This window comes from Pogona vitticeps, chromosome 2 (genome assembly GCF_051106095.1).
Source record: "Pogona vitticeps strain Pit_001003342236 chromosome 2, PviZW2.1, whole genome shotgun sequence".
NCBI lineage: Eukaryota > Metazoa > Chordata > Lepidosauria > Squamata > Agamidae > Pogona > Pogona vitticeps.
In genome coordinates, this window is record NC_135784.1 from 11,748,606 (window position 1) to 11,763,262 (window position 14,657).

Genomic DNA, 14,657 nt, shown 5'->3' on the forward strand with positions numbered 1-14,657 from the left:
GATGGTCCTTTATCATGTTTATATTGTATCGGACTACATCCCCATCTCTCTCTCTTCTTCAGGCAGCAGAACAAGACGAACAGAAAGGCAGCCAACAAAGAAACCACAGGAAGGAAGGAATAAAGGGAGGGAGGGAAGGAGGAAAGGAAGGAGTATCTCCTGCTGGACTCAAAGATAAAAGCTCCATCGTCCCAGTAAGAAGGAGGAAACAGCAGGGAACAAGGAAGCAACAGGACCTGTGATGAAAGCAGTAGCAAACAAGAGTGCATTTTCCCACTATTTATGCAAAATAATTTTACCCCACCTTTCTCCTTTAAAAGGACCCAAGGCAACTTATGTAAATCTTTAAAACACAAGATTTAAACGTTAATAAAAGGAAGTCTAGAAATCTTTAAAAGAATCAAACCAAACCTACACTAAGAATGGTAAACAAAATAAACATCTAGAAAACGCCAGAGCTAGTGTGATGTAGCGGATCGAGGGTTGGACCGGGCCCTCTGTTCTGATGGGACCATTCATTATTTTTCTCATCCCAAGGATCCCAACGCAGGGGGAGTCACCAAAGGCGCCCCTCGTCCTCTATGCCCTCCGCCCTGTGTCGTGGGGTTGCCAACTCAAGGCAGGCAGAGTTCAGGTCTCAGGACTTTTCTCGACTCTCTTCCAACCCCCAACCACGCTTAGGATTCGCTCTTACCTTTGAGCTCACTGCAAACCTCACAGGTGCTGGGAAAGGAGGCAGCCAAGGGTGGGGGGGTGGTCTTGGTATTGGTTCCCCCTGCTGTAAAACAAAGAGTTTCACAATCACTTGGTCTGGAACAGACCCTACAGAGCCATTCACTGTGCAAAAGACCTGCCGGGACTAGATGTCAAGGGGAACCTTTACTTTACAGCAAAAGGCCAGATGCAGGGAAGGGGTCTCGGGCGACAGGTCTCTCGTCATCTCGTTTGGTCTCAAAGGCATCAGGTAGAGCCAATGTGAGATACAGGAAGTTGGATGACATGGGTTCTTGGCCTGATCCAGCAGGGCTCTTCTGTTCATTATGTTATATTATATCTTCAAAACCAACAGCCTCTGAACAGGCAAAAACTGCCAGCCCTCCACCCCACCCCGAAGAAGAGACAATATGGGTAAGGGCTCTGATGCCATCACACTGCCTATGGAGGGGAAGAAAGTGGACGGCTGAAGGATGCCGTTTCTCAGGCTTTGACATCCTTCACCGTCAAACACAAGGAAGGGAGAAGAAGCTGATGTGTGACACCTTTTCTGAAGAGAGACATGGATGTATTTTCTACATATCTGGGGTTCATAGCCCTAAAAATAAAGGGGAAAAAAGTTGCCCTCTCCTTTGTGGGGTAGGGCCGATGAGACACTTATACACTTTACTTCTTTGCTTTCTTTTCCAGAGGGTTAGCAGGGTGTGGATTTTTGTTGTTGTTATTATATCAAAAATTGCAAATGCCCAGGAAACCCTTTCAAGATGATTTCAACCCAAAGACTGGGTCTTTCCCTAGTTGTGCTAAGAGGAGATTGGACAAGAATGAAATGAGTGTGTTTTCTTCATTATATTTATTTCAATGGGTCTGATCAAAGGCCTACTAACCGAATGAAGCAGCAGCAGCAACAGAAGGAGAAAGAGAAGAAAAAACCAGAATACCGGCCGGGGTCAAAGTGAAGGAGGAGTTTTAATTCTCCAGCAATTTCTTGGATAATCTGTTAGGGGGAGGCATCAAAGTATGCTTAACAATGACGTTCACAAGTGCTCAGAATCCTGGATGCTCGAACCCAACAAGAAACATTAAGTTGTTTTTTATTTTCCCTCTTCCCATAATTGTCTTCTCCTTTGCAAGGGCATCAAGAGAAGAGGCCGGAAGGTGAAGGAACCATCACAAAGCCAAGAAACCTCTCTACTGGGATAAACAGGAGAGAAGAGGATGGAGCTAAAGGATAAGGGAAGAGCGGATGCAAACAGGAAAAGAGAAAAGAGAGAATGTGGAATGGAGGAACCTTCCCCCACGCAGGGGTGTGGAATCTCCTTCCCAGAGGAGACGAGCGAAGGGGGAGAGCGGTGGACTGAGGAGACGCTGCCTCTCTTGCATCTGCTGGTGTCAGCCTCAAGGGAAGCCCCACATAAAGAGAATTGTGGTAGTCTATTCTTGTGACTATCTGTGTGTGGACCAATATGGGGAGTGACATTGAAGGAGAAGGGGAGAACAGAAATGATGTTAATCAATTACAATGGTGTAAAGCAAAACTCCCCACTCTGGCTTGTCTGTTAAGGAGGAATAAGAAGGGAGACTTGAAGGGGAACCCCAGAAACCCCAAATCAGGATGACCAAGGTTTGCCTCTTATCAAGAGGACCTGTCGTTGGTGACCATGAGGTTGAGGTCAGCAGGATTGAGATCTTATTTAAAAAACCACTTAAATAAAATGCAAAGAAAACCATACCCTCAAACAGGAACACTTTGCACATGTTCAAAGAAGGAGTGTGGTGTCGTGGATGGAGCACCAGACTGGAAACCAGGAGACCTGGATTCAAATCCCTGCTGGGCCGGGGAAACCGACAGGAGAGTGTATGTGTGGCAAGGCTACTTAAGCCACCTCTTGAAATCTCACTTACCTTGCAAATCCTGGAGGGATGTGGGATTTGGTTCTTCGGTTTTGGTCCTAAAAACAGCAAAGACAACTCAGCTCAGTCTCACCCCTTCCTAGAAGAAAAGAAAAAGAAAAACATCAGCCTGGAGGCTTCATGGATAAAGCAAATCAAAAACGTTTCCTTGCCGAATGTGCCTTCGTCATGTCGCTGTTGAATGGGGTCACATTCCCATCTCTCTCTCCTCTTCAGGCAGCAGAACAAGAGGAACAGAAATGCAGGCAAGAAAGAAACCACAGGAAGGAAGGAAGGAAGGAAGGAAGGAAGGAAGGAAGGAAGGAGGGAGGAAGGAGCATCTATTACTGGGCTCTGAGATAAAAGCTCCCCCCCCATCCCAGTGAGGTGGGGGCAACAGCAGGGAACCAGAGAGCAACAGGACCTGCAATGAAAGCAGCAGCAAAGAACAGTGTATTTTCCCCACTATTTATTTAAAATATTTTTACCCCACCTTTTCCTTTAAAAGGGCCCAAGGCAACTCATGTAAATTTTTAAAACACAAAATCAACATCAAGAAAACACCAGAGCCTGCGTGATGTAGTGGACCGACAGTTGAACCAGGCCCTCTGTTCTCACGGGAGCATTTGTTATTGTTCTCACCCCAAGGATCCCAACACAGGGGGCGTCTCCAAAGGGGATCCTCAGCTTCCATGCTCCCCATGCCAAGTGTCCTGTGTTGCCAACCCAAGGCGGGCACAGTTCAGATCTCAGGACTTTTCTGGCATGTTGTCTTCCAACCCCCAACCTTGCTTAGGCTTCGCTCTTCCCTCTGAGCTCACTCTAAACCTCATAGGGGTTGGAAAGGTGGCAACCGAGGGTGGGAGTCTTGGTGTCAGCTATCCCTGCTGTAAAAGAAAGCATTTCACGACCACTTTCTCTGGGGAACAGACCCTTAAGAGCCATTCACTCTGCAAAAGACCTGCCAGGAGAGGGAACGCCCCAGAAGGAGAGGCCGGGTTGCCTTCTGGTCCTTCTTATTTATTTATTTATTTATTTATTTATTTATTTATTTATTTATTTATTTGTTTGTTTATTTATTTATTTATTTATTTATTTCTATCCCACCTATCTGGACATATTAGCCCACTCTAGGCGGCTTACAATAAAAGAACAATATAATTTTAAAAACATTGCACGTAGACTAAGATAGAGATCAGAAAGATATAGGAAAGGAAAAATCATCAGGAGTTTTCTGTTGGGAAGGCCTGCCTATACATCAGTGTTTTTAGTTGTTTCTTAAAAATGTCCAGCGAGGGAGCCGCGCAAATCTCAGGAGGTAAGTTGTTCCAGAGACGAGGAGCCACCGCCGAGAAGGCCCGATTTCTGGTCTTCTCCTTCCGGGCCTCTCTCGGCGTTAGGCTCCTCAGCCTCACCTCCTGGCTCGCACGAGTGACACGGGTAGATCTTGGTGGGAGAAGGCGTTCCACCAAGTATCGAGGTTCTAAACCATTTAGGGCTCTGTACGTGAACATCAACACTTTGAAGTCGATGCGGAATCGGATGGGCAGCCAATGCAGTGCGGCCAGAGTGGGCGAGATATGTTGGAATCTTCTCACTCCACTAAGTAATCTGGCCGCAGCATTCTGCACCACCTGTAGTTTCTGCAGCAGCCTCAAAGGTAGCCCCACGTAGAGCGCATTACAGTGGTCTAATCTTGAGATTACAAGCACATGCACCAAAGTAGTGAGAGCCCCCACATTAAGGTAGGGTCGCAGCTGGGCTATCCGCCTAAGATGGAAAAAAGCGGTACTCCTGCCCTCCATGTGGAAATGACCAGAGCTCCTTCGGCCTCTTTCCAAAGCCCCCTTCGCTCCACCCCATGTACAGCCATGAATTGGAGGCAGGAGGGAGAATCCCTAGGAAGGAGAGGCAGGTCTTTTGCACAGCCGATGGCTCTGAATTGTGCCTTTAGGACCCAAAGCCCAGAACAGTTTTGGCCCTGCGGGAAGAAGAACAACGTCCACCAGGAGACCGTTCCTGGGAAAATCTCCCTTTCCGCCTCCGCTATCAAACATCCCAGGGAGGAAAATCCACCACCTTCTCTCTCCTTCGGAAAAAGTTCAGAAGCAAGAAAAGGAAGCTGCCAAGGGAAAGGAGTCATCCTGCAGTTGATCCTCAGCTCAGCTCAGGATCTGGTCTTGAGATGGATTTGATTAGCCCTCCTCTCTGCCAGTTAATCCAGGAGAAAGAGAGAGAGAGCAACAAATACACAGTGTGCAAAAGAACAAGAGGTCTCGCACATGTTCCCCCTCAGAAGGAAGGTGTAGGAAGGGACCCCAACCCTCGCAAGGCCCATTTCTCCTGCCCGCTCCCCCAAGTCCTCCACCTCCCGCCTGTTTCCCCCCCATCCCAGCCCCCTTTCCTCTCCAGCCCCTCCTGGGACTTTGGCCCTTTAAGAGATGGGAGGGGGCTGTCCTATGTCATTAGGGGGGAGAGATGGGAGGCTGCAATGTGCTCTACATGGGGCTGCCTTTGAGGCTGACACGGAAACTCCAAGTGGTGCAGAACCCTTAGTGGAGTGAGAAAATACCATCACATCTCACCTATTCTGGCCGCGCTGCATTAGCTGCCCATCCGGTTCCACGTCGACTTCAAAGTTTTGATGCTTACGTATAAAGCCCTAAACGGTTTGGGGCCTCGATACTTGGCAGAACGCCTACTCCCACCCAGTTCTACCCGTGTCACTCATGCGAGTCAGAAGGGGAGGCTGAGGAGCCTGATGCCGATGAAGGCCCGGAAGGAATAAAACAAGAAACTGGGCCTTCTTGGCGGTGGCTCCTCGCCTCTCGAACAACCTGCCTCCAGAGAGTCGCGCAGCACCCTCGCTGGATATTTTTAAGAAACAACTGAAACGTGGATGTTTAGGCAGGCCTTCCCCCCCAGTTAATCCCTGACCTTTCTCTTGCTTTCTTTATTATGTCTTCCCTTTTCCATCTTATAGAATTTTTAATTGTGTACAAATTCCTTTTTATTTATACATTGGTTTTGTATTTTGTGTTTTGTGTTGTAAGCCGCCTAGAGTGGTCAATATGACCAGATAGGCGGGGTATAGATGGAATAAATAAGTAAGTAAGTAAATAAATCAATAAGATCTTGGTGTGCTGGTGGACAGCTCAATCGAAGTGTCCACCCAGTGTGCGGCAGCAGTGAAGAAGGCCAATTCCTCAGGATTTCACATCCTTCACCGTCGAACACAAGGAAGGGAGAAGCTGATGTGTGATAGCTTTTCCAAAGAGAGACATGGATGTATTTTCTACACATCTGGGGTTCATAGCCCTGAAAATAAAAGAAAAAAAGTTGCCCCCTCCTTTGTGCGGTGGGCCGATGGGCCACTTAATCACTTTCTTTCTTTCTTTCACTTTCCAGACAGTTAGCAGGGTATTTTTTTTATTTGGTTTGTTTTTACATCCAAAACTACAAATTCCCAGCAACCCCTTTCAAGAGGATCACAGGGACATACTTCTAGTAAAAATAGATTTAGAATTCCTACCTAAAGATCAGGTCTTTCCCTAGTTGTGCTAAAAGGAGATCTGATAAGATCAAAGGGAGTGTGTTTCTTCATTTCATTTATTTCAACGGATCTGATCAGTTCAGGTCTCAGGACTTTTCTCACCTGCTGTCTTCAAACCCCCCTTACCTCACAGGGGCTTGGAGGGGCAGCAACCAACGGGGGAGTTCTTGGTGTTATGTGCCCCTGCTATAAAAGAAAGCATTTCACGATCAATTGGTCTGGAACGGATCCTTCATAGCTATTCACTCTGCAAAAGACCTGCCGGGAGAGTGAATGCCCCAGAAAAAGAGGCTAGGTTGCCTTCCGGTCCTTCTTCCCTCCTGCCCTTCAAGTGGGAGGACCCAACCTCCTTCGGCCTCTTTCCAAAGCCCCCTTTGCTCCACCCCATGGAGAGCCATTGGAGACAGGAGGGCGAATCCCTAGGAAGCAGGAGCAAGTCATTTGCACAGTTGATGGCCCTGAATTGTGCCTTCAGGACCCAAAGACCAGATCAGTTTTGGCCCTGCAGGAAAAACAACTTCCAAGAGACCGTTCCTGGGGAGAACTCCTTTTTGGCCTCCGCTAGGAAACATCCCAAGGAGGAAAATCCAACACGTCTCTCTTGTCTGCCTTCATTTCAGAAAAAGACGATCTCTGTTCACAACCAACACAACAAGGAAGCTGCCAAGCAAGGGTGGGGGAGGAATCGTCCTGCAGTTGATCCATCAGCTCAGGATCTGGTCTTGAGAGGGATCCAGTTAGCCCTTTTGTCTGCCGGATCATCCAGGAAAATACAAATACAAACACACACACAACACACACAGAGACACACACACAGAGTGTGTGCAAAAGAAGAAGAGGTCCGGTGGATGTTCCCTCTCAGAAGGAAGGTGCAGGGAGGATCGCAAGCCCCATTTCTTCTGATTGCTGCCCCCCATAGTCCCTGGGGTCGCCTCCTCCACCTCCCTCCTGCCCCCCCATCACAGCCCCCTTTGCCTCTCTGGCCCCACTTGGGACTTTAGACCTTTAAGGTTGGGAGGGGGTGTCCTAAGTCATTAGAGGGAGGCGGGGGGGGGGAGAGAGATGGGAGGGAAGTTACTTTCTCTCCCGTTCCTGTGTTTCCATCCACCGGATGCTCGCAGGATTCAAGGGAAGGCAGGGGCTCATTACCCCCCCACACACACACTCGATGAAGCCCTAGGGCCTTGCAGGGGGGTTTGGTCTCCCTGCTCCTGTTGGGGGGGGGGGAGAATCTGGGCCCCAGAGATCCTCTCTCCCCTTGGAATCTCCCCCTCCCTCCGAAGGAGACCCAGAGGAAAAGACCCAGAAAATAAAAATGACTTACAAGCAGGTCGATACCATAGGCAATGCTCGGAGAAACAGCCCCGCCTACCCCGTCTCACCCCCCCCATGCAAATCTCACCCCACACCCCCCCATCTGCCCCTCCAGAGCCCACCTCCGTCCTGGTCCCGATCCGGGAGGCGCCCCAAGAGCCCCGCTTCTTTCCACGTGCCTTCTTTGGCCAAAGGGGAAGAGGCAGGCGCAGCGATCCCGCTTCCGGTTCCTGTTCGAAGTGCGTCAAGGGGAGGAGCTCTTCCTTCGCCTTTGTAGCTCTAGGTTCCTCCCCTTCCCCCCCTCCTGCACAAATAGGGGGGGAGGAATGGCAGAAACAAGGCGGGGGGGGGGGAGGAAGTCTCCAAAGAGGAAAATGGCCGGAGTGAGGAGCTTCCTCCGGGCGGCCCAAGTTCTTCCACTTCTGGTGGAAGGAAAGACTCAAGACGAGACACAAGAGTCCCCGTCACCAGAGTCTGTTCACTGAATCACAGGGGAAGCTGGTGGGGAACAGAGTGATTTTTCCCCCTTCTCAATGTCCTGCTTGGTTGCTGATTATATGACCCATTCGTGTTTCCTTTAGCACAAGATGCTGCATTTCTCCTACCACCAGAGAAGATCATGTTGGCTGTTTTCCTCTTCTCTTTCATCCCCAGCTTTATTTATCCCCTTTCTCCTCCTCCGACAGAATTATGTTCTCTCTTCTCTAACATTTATACTTCCTCCCACACCCTTTTCCAGACCTCCTGATGTATAAGTGGGTATAAACTTACAGATAGGGGTTCTCCACAATGTCTTTCCATGCATGTATTTCTTGCTTGTCTTGCATGTAGCCATTGGTTCAGGTCATTTGAAAAACGTCCACCCACATTATAGCATTGAATTTGTTGATGAATTTCTCAGGAGAGCACAGAACATCTAGACTTCAGGGTCTCCAGCCCTCATTTCACTGAATACCTAGCACCGGTGGGTCTCACGCTAGAATTCCCACAGAGTCTTCCTGGAAAGTTGGTGTCGGTTCAGTGCCAGCGCAAAGCATATCAGGTAAAATCCAAAGAAATAAAACAAGGCAAAAACATGTGGCCCCTTTCTGCTCCGTCAGACATATAGGGAAACTATAAAGTACTGGATGAAAGACCCATTTCACAAGTCAAACGTAATAAATATTAATGGGCTCCTAAGAGTCTTGGGTCTGTGGTTACATCTCACATGCAGTGGTTTCTGGCCTATGTTTGGTGTCAGGCTCTGTCATAAACATTCCTACAGGAGACAGAGAAGAGATGACAGTCGTGAGCAAAAGGGAGTGGGGAGAAGAGGTGTGGGGTGAAGACTATTAAAAGCTCAAGGGAGGGGATGTAAGAGTATATAAGAGGGCAGAAGAACAATGAGTGAAAATAGAGAGAACATTGACCATGTTTACCTACGAGACACACGATGAAGATGGCCATGGTAGTGATGAACGAAATAAGAGGGGCAGTAGTACACAGTAGGCGTTTTTACATTCCGTAATGGCTTAAGAAACCTAGGCTGATATTCAATCCATATACAGTATATGGGTGTCCATCATGCGTATAAATGTTTGTCTCAGCTGTTTATCTTTGCACTAGTGCCAAGGAATGAGAGAGGGGGAGGGGGAAGTGTGGCTCCCACAGGACAGCATTCCCGTTTGCCTACGTTATCTGTGTTCCTAAAGGAATCCCCAGCCATTGTGTGGGTCTGTTTGGGTTGGGGAGTGTTGCGCTCTGTGTCAGGAGGTCAGATGCCTGGATCTGCTTCAAGGGTGCTGCCTTTCTGCCTTCCTTCCTTTGCTTGCAGGACTTCCCTGGCTTTCAAAAGGGTGGAGTTCTGGGGGGGAGGATTTTATGGGGCGCGATTCCAATGGGGTTTAGGGTTCCTCCATCTCCCCCCAAAAAGAGGCCCAGAGGGTGGGCGGAGGGCCTTTGGGTGGGAGGTGCTCCTGAAGAGACAGCAGAAGCCCAAGAACTGCAGCCCCCTCAGAGCCAGTCACTTCCTGGCAGAGCTTTTGGGGGATCGCAACCCAGTTTTCGTCTCCACAGAGAAATGAAGCTCAGACAGAGCTTTGCTCATCCTCACCGTGGCTGAAACCAGTTGCGTCGCAGGGTTCAGCCCAGCTGCCTCGGGAGGAAGCTGGCTTCCCAAAGCTGCCAACCTCTCAGGGAAGATTCCGAAGACCCTGCGGAGGAGCCCTGCAGCACCCTGAAGCTTGCATCGCCTCTTCCCTTTCAGAGAATCAAAACTACTCTATTGTGTTTAAAGGAGCATCTTAAAATCGCACTGAAGGCATGATCAGGGGTTGTGGTGGTGTATCTTCATTCTCTGTATCTGTGTAAAACTAAGTTTGTCAAAGGAAAACCTATTCTTTTGGTATGACTAGAATGATTTATGATGGGATCGGTTGTCCTGGACGTCTTCTTTCGCCAAACCTCAAGCTCTCATTTGCATGTGGATGTCTTTTTTGACCAAGGTAGTGGGAGAAGAAGCTGGAGGCAGGGAAGTGGCTTTCCCCTTGACCCAGACCCAGGACACTGAGGGGACTCCTTCTGTGATCCGGCCTTCCTGTGTGGAGGAACAAAGGAAGCCGAGCCTAGGGGCAGAAAGGGCTGCGTGGAAGCGAGAGGCTGACAGGTAGGCAAAGGAAGAGAGAGACCGGGGAGCAGAGGGGAGACTTATACGCCTTGCGTGTCCTCGGCTGTGCCTTTTAGGAATCAGGGCTCCAACATCCGAGACCAAACCGGGGAAGGCCTGGCTTTGTAGCCCAGCTTCCCAAACCCCCTGGATCTGAGGGAGTGTAACATATTCTGCCAGGCTTTGTGTTTTTAGACTTACCAGATTTTTCCATGTATAAAACGAGTTTTTCCTAAAAAAAATCAGAGGAAAAAATGAAGGTTGTTTTATACACGGCATTAAAGGGGAAGGATCAAAGTGCTTTGAGCCCTGCTTTCCCCCTCCACTTTCTTTGCAAAAAGCAGCTTTTCCCCTCACAAAAACCCCTCACTACACACCATTGAAGAGGGAGCCGACTAGTCTGTGCAAGCATATCGGGCAAAATCCAAAGGAACCAAACAATGCAAAAGGAAACAAAATTAAAACAGACAAAAAGATGAGGCACCTTAGAGACTACTCTATTTTAATGTGAGCTTTTGCAGATCACGTTCACTTCTTCAAACACATCAGAGAGAAAAAAAATGAAATATTCCCTCTGTTAACACATATGGATCCTGTGCTCTCTTTGTTTATTTTTATTTCTATAGTTTCTTCTCCCCCCACCACCACCTTGGGTATTTGATTGATCCTACCTCTCCCAACTTTTGCTCTTGCTTGATTATTTGCTTTCTGTCCTCTGTGGAAATGTTTACAATAGAATTTAACACTCAACAAAGGCCACAAATTACTGCATGTGAGATTTAGCCACACACCTCAGATTCTTAAAGACAAAGAAGGTTTTGCAATTTTAATTGTGACTTCTAGATTTTATTCTGCGTTTCATTTTTTCCCATACATCTGAAGAAGTGGACATGAGTCACAATCGCTCACGTTAAAATGTAAAAGTTGGTCTTTAAGGTGCCTCATCTTTTTGACTTTTTTAGTTTTGCTTTATATTTTTTGTTTCTTTGGGGGTTGCCTGATACAAGTACACACAAGGATACGGACACATAAAAATAACATGAGTCCACACGAGAACCTCAACAGGCACCTCTGTTGCCTGGAAGTACTGCCAACTCTCTCCTGAGGGGAAAAAGCACCAGTGGCCACCAAACTCCGGTCTTGATTAGTATGTGCCACAAAATCAGAGCTGACTTGTATATAATGACTGTAAGAAGGAATTCAAGGTGAGGGAGGTATTGAAGGACTGTTTTTACCAGTTACACTCCATTCCATTCAGAATGTGGAGATTCGAACCCTAGTCACCAGTGTCCCAGTCTGTCACTCTCCCCAGTCCACCATACTGGGCACAGTTTCCCTTTTAGATGACAAGGAGTGCTCCTCTCCATGTGCCACACAGCTCATCAACCTCCGCTTTCCTGCAAGCACACGATGGGATCCCCAGTCCCTCCCTCACCCCTTTCCTTGACAGCTGTTGAAGTTGAGTGTGGGCAGGAGGGGGGGCGCTTCCTCCCTGGTCCTCTCATATCCCCCTACTTCTGCCCAGTGTCCACTGTGTGCCCCCTGATGGCCAGGCAAGAACTCATAAAAGGGGCTGGCTGCTCTCCTTTCTCATGGTCAGGGGAGGAGAATTTGACACTCATGACCCTCCAACTTGTACGTGTCTCTTAGGGGTCAGGACACCAGTGTTTCTGCCTGGAGACAGAGAATGGGCAGAAGGACCAAATCCTCCTTGGGGGTTCTCTGTCCTCCGTGTGAAGCCAGAACTTTGGAGAAATAGAGAGGTGTCCAATGCCTGGATCTGCAAATCCATGCAATGGTTTCACTTGGGTTTGTGCTTGATCTCTAGTCCTGTCTTTTGGGGGGCAGGAGCAGAAGCCATAAGGTCTTCATCCGTTCCCCCCTTGAGGAGATAGATCAGGTGGGGGAACTTTCTGTCTGTGGAAAAGAAGCTGCCCCCTCCCCTCGATACAGGCGTGAAGTGCTCAGAGGAAGGAAGAGTGTGGGGAAGTCACAGAAAAAAAACCCATGTATGCCCCTTATTATTCCACAGAGGCCACCCCATGTAATGAAATAGCGTGGATTGCTAGCACTCTGGACAAGACAAGTTTTGCTACCTGAACGCATGAATTGGCCTTTGCTGCTGCTGCTGCTGCTTTCCAAAGCATGCTCTCCTCGTCCCTCCCTTTGCAAGAGGAGTACCCCGGAGGCACCTTCCTCCTCCTCCTCTTCCTCCCTCGCCATCGCTCTATTTCCCATCAAGGACCAAGTAGGCCTTGAGCAGACCCATCTTCCTACCTCAGCCGACTCCCTTGGTGGTTGTCTAGCAGCTCCATGCATCTGCAGCTGGGTGGAGATTTTTTCCTGCACACGGCCTGAAGCCTTATGTTGCCAGAGCTTATGGGATGTTCACATGTCTGGCTCAGAGAGAGGCAAAGCCAGAGGTGCTTGCTTTTTGGCTACTTTTCCATCAGCCCCTCAACAGGAAAAGCTGCTAGCTTTCATGCAACAATTTCAGTCTCTCTTTTTCAGTTAGCCAGGTTGAACTTCACAGACTACACATTCTGTAGGGATGGGAGAGCATCCACCTGTTCAGTCTGCTCCTTAGAGAGCTGTGGACCAGCATGCCAGACTCGTGGAATAGGAAATTGAACCCATGTTAGACACGGTGTGAAGGTTCGTTAGGGGCCTTGTTATGAGGAACAAAGACGCCAGGCAAAGGCGGTAGGAACTCCAACTTGTTGTTTATTGTAACTTTTAACTCAGGGTTATGAACTTTTAAACCACTGTCCCCTTGTTCTCTCGTCGCCAACGGGTCCCACGAGGGCATCCAAATGTCTTGCATAAAAGGGTCATAAGAAGTTTCAAACCTACTGCATATTCTAACAGCGGCGAGGATTATTTATGCACAGTACAGGAAAAATGAAGGAACACCTACAGATCAAGAAATAATTAAAAAGATATTGGATTGCGTCGAAATGGACAGACTAACACTGAAAATCAAAGGAAAAGAAGATACAAAATATTATCAAACATGGGACTTATTCTATCAATGGTTAGAAGGATGTTGTATAGATTAGGAGGGTAATGTGTGTAGCAGTTGTTTTACAAATGGTTATAAGATGTACCCTGGTGACATGATGTTAAATCAATATGGTTGGATTTATATAATACAAAATTAAAAAAAAAAAGAAGTTTCAAACCAAGGTCCTTTAAGAAAAGGGCTAGCGTCCTCTGCGTCTCCAGAGTCAAGACCCGGGTCAATTAGGGGTAGGGTCTCCTCGTCTCTTCCATCCAAGTCGCAGGATTCATCTCCCCCGGACAATAAGTCCTGTGGCCCGGCCAATACCCTCTCCAGTGGGCCTCCTCCAGCTGCCATACTCGTCGTTCCTGTTCCTCCCTTTCCACCGCTTCCTTCTCCTCTCGCAAATGGCGCCACCACTCACGAGCCTCCCTCTCTCCCCAATAAGAGGGGCGCTGTGGGAGACCCCGTCTCCTCCTATAGTCCGCCTCTTCTCGAGGGACCCAGACTCTCTCACATTTCCCAGTCCAGTTATCCTCCACCCAGACCATTTCCCAACCTCCTGGTATCTCGTCCTGGTTTCCTTTTATATCCACGGTTCCCACCTCCATGATGGCTCTGCCCCTTTCTGTCTTTCCCACCGTTTCTGTTCCTGTCTGCGTAGCTATGGATACCTTGGCCATCCCTTGCTCTAAGTCTCGGGTGTCTATACCCTGATGCATTGTCTCGACGACCGGGGCATGCATGTCGGTCTGTACCTCCTTCTCTCGCCTAGAAGAGGACGACACTCCGGCGAGGGCTTTTGCCCCCTCGCCTCTAGTCTCACACACAGGAGTGACAAAGCACTCTAACTCACCCACCAGTGTAACTTACATCACCTGTGGCTGGGTTGTGAAGAAGGGTACTTTTGGAAACGTTCTTTCAGGACTGGAGCCATGCTAGAACCATGCAACCTTAGTTCATGCAGGATCAGTCGCATCCCCCTGGGCAAAACTGTTCTAGAGATTGCAGGATTGGGCTCTTTCTCTGCAGCTGTTGCCCAGCTCCTCAGGAGTGCCACTGGTGGAATATGAGGACTAGGCTAAATGAGAACAGCCTTTCCCTGCAGACCTCTGCCTCAGCAACAAAGGTCTCTGGCCGTGCTGTGGTGTTCTTCCTGACTTCCTGCAAGACCCATCAGAAATGGGGAAAAACACCTTTATGTGATGAGTCAAAGTAAAGTTGCTACAAAGGTGGATAGTAATGCAGGGCCACATGAAAAATGCATACACAGCCTGCATAGAAAGTTACAGCATGCAAGCTTTGGAGTTTTTAGATTAGGCATCCTTCAGTCTCGAGAGACTATGGTAACGTGCTTTGAATACAGGACTTGGAACAGTGTCTAGTGTGGCTGAGAAGGCCAATTCAAGACTAACAATCCCATCCACACTGAAGACAAATACAATCTGTCCCATCTCCAGCTCCCTGATTCTGCTGGTTTCGGGAATGCCTCTTCGCTTTGGCCTACTGAACAAGTGTCTCTTCAAATTAGGAGAGGC

General features: G+C 48.5%; 1 protein-coding gene across 1 annotated transcript in view; it reads right to left on the reverse strand.

Moving 5' to 3' along the window:
- The window catches only part of LOC140703803 (uncharacterized), a 276,588-nt gene that overhangs the window by 214,851 nt on the left and 47,080 nt on the right, over positions 1-14,657 (reverse strand). The window lies entirely within an intron of this gene.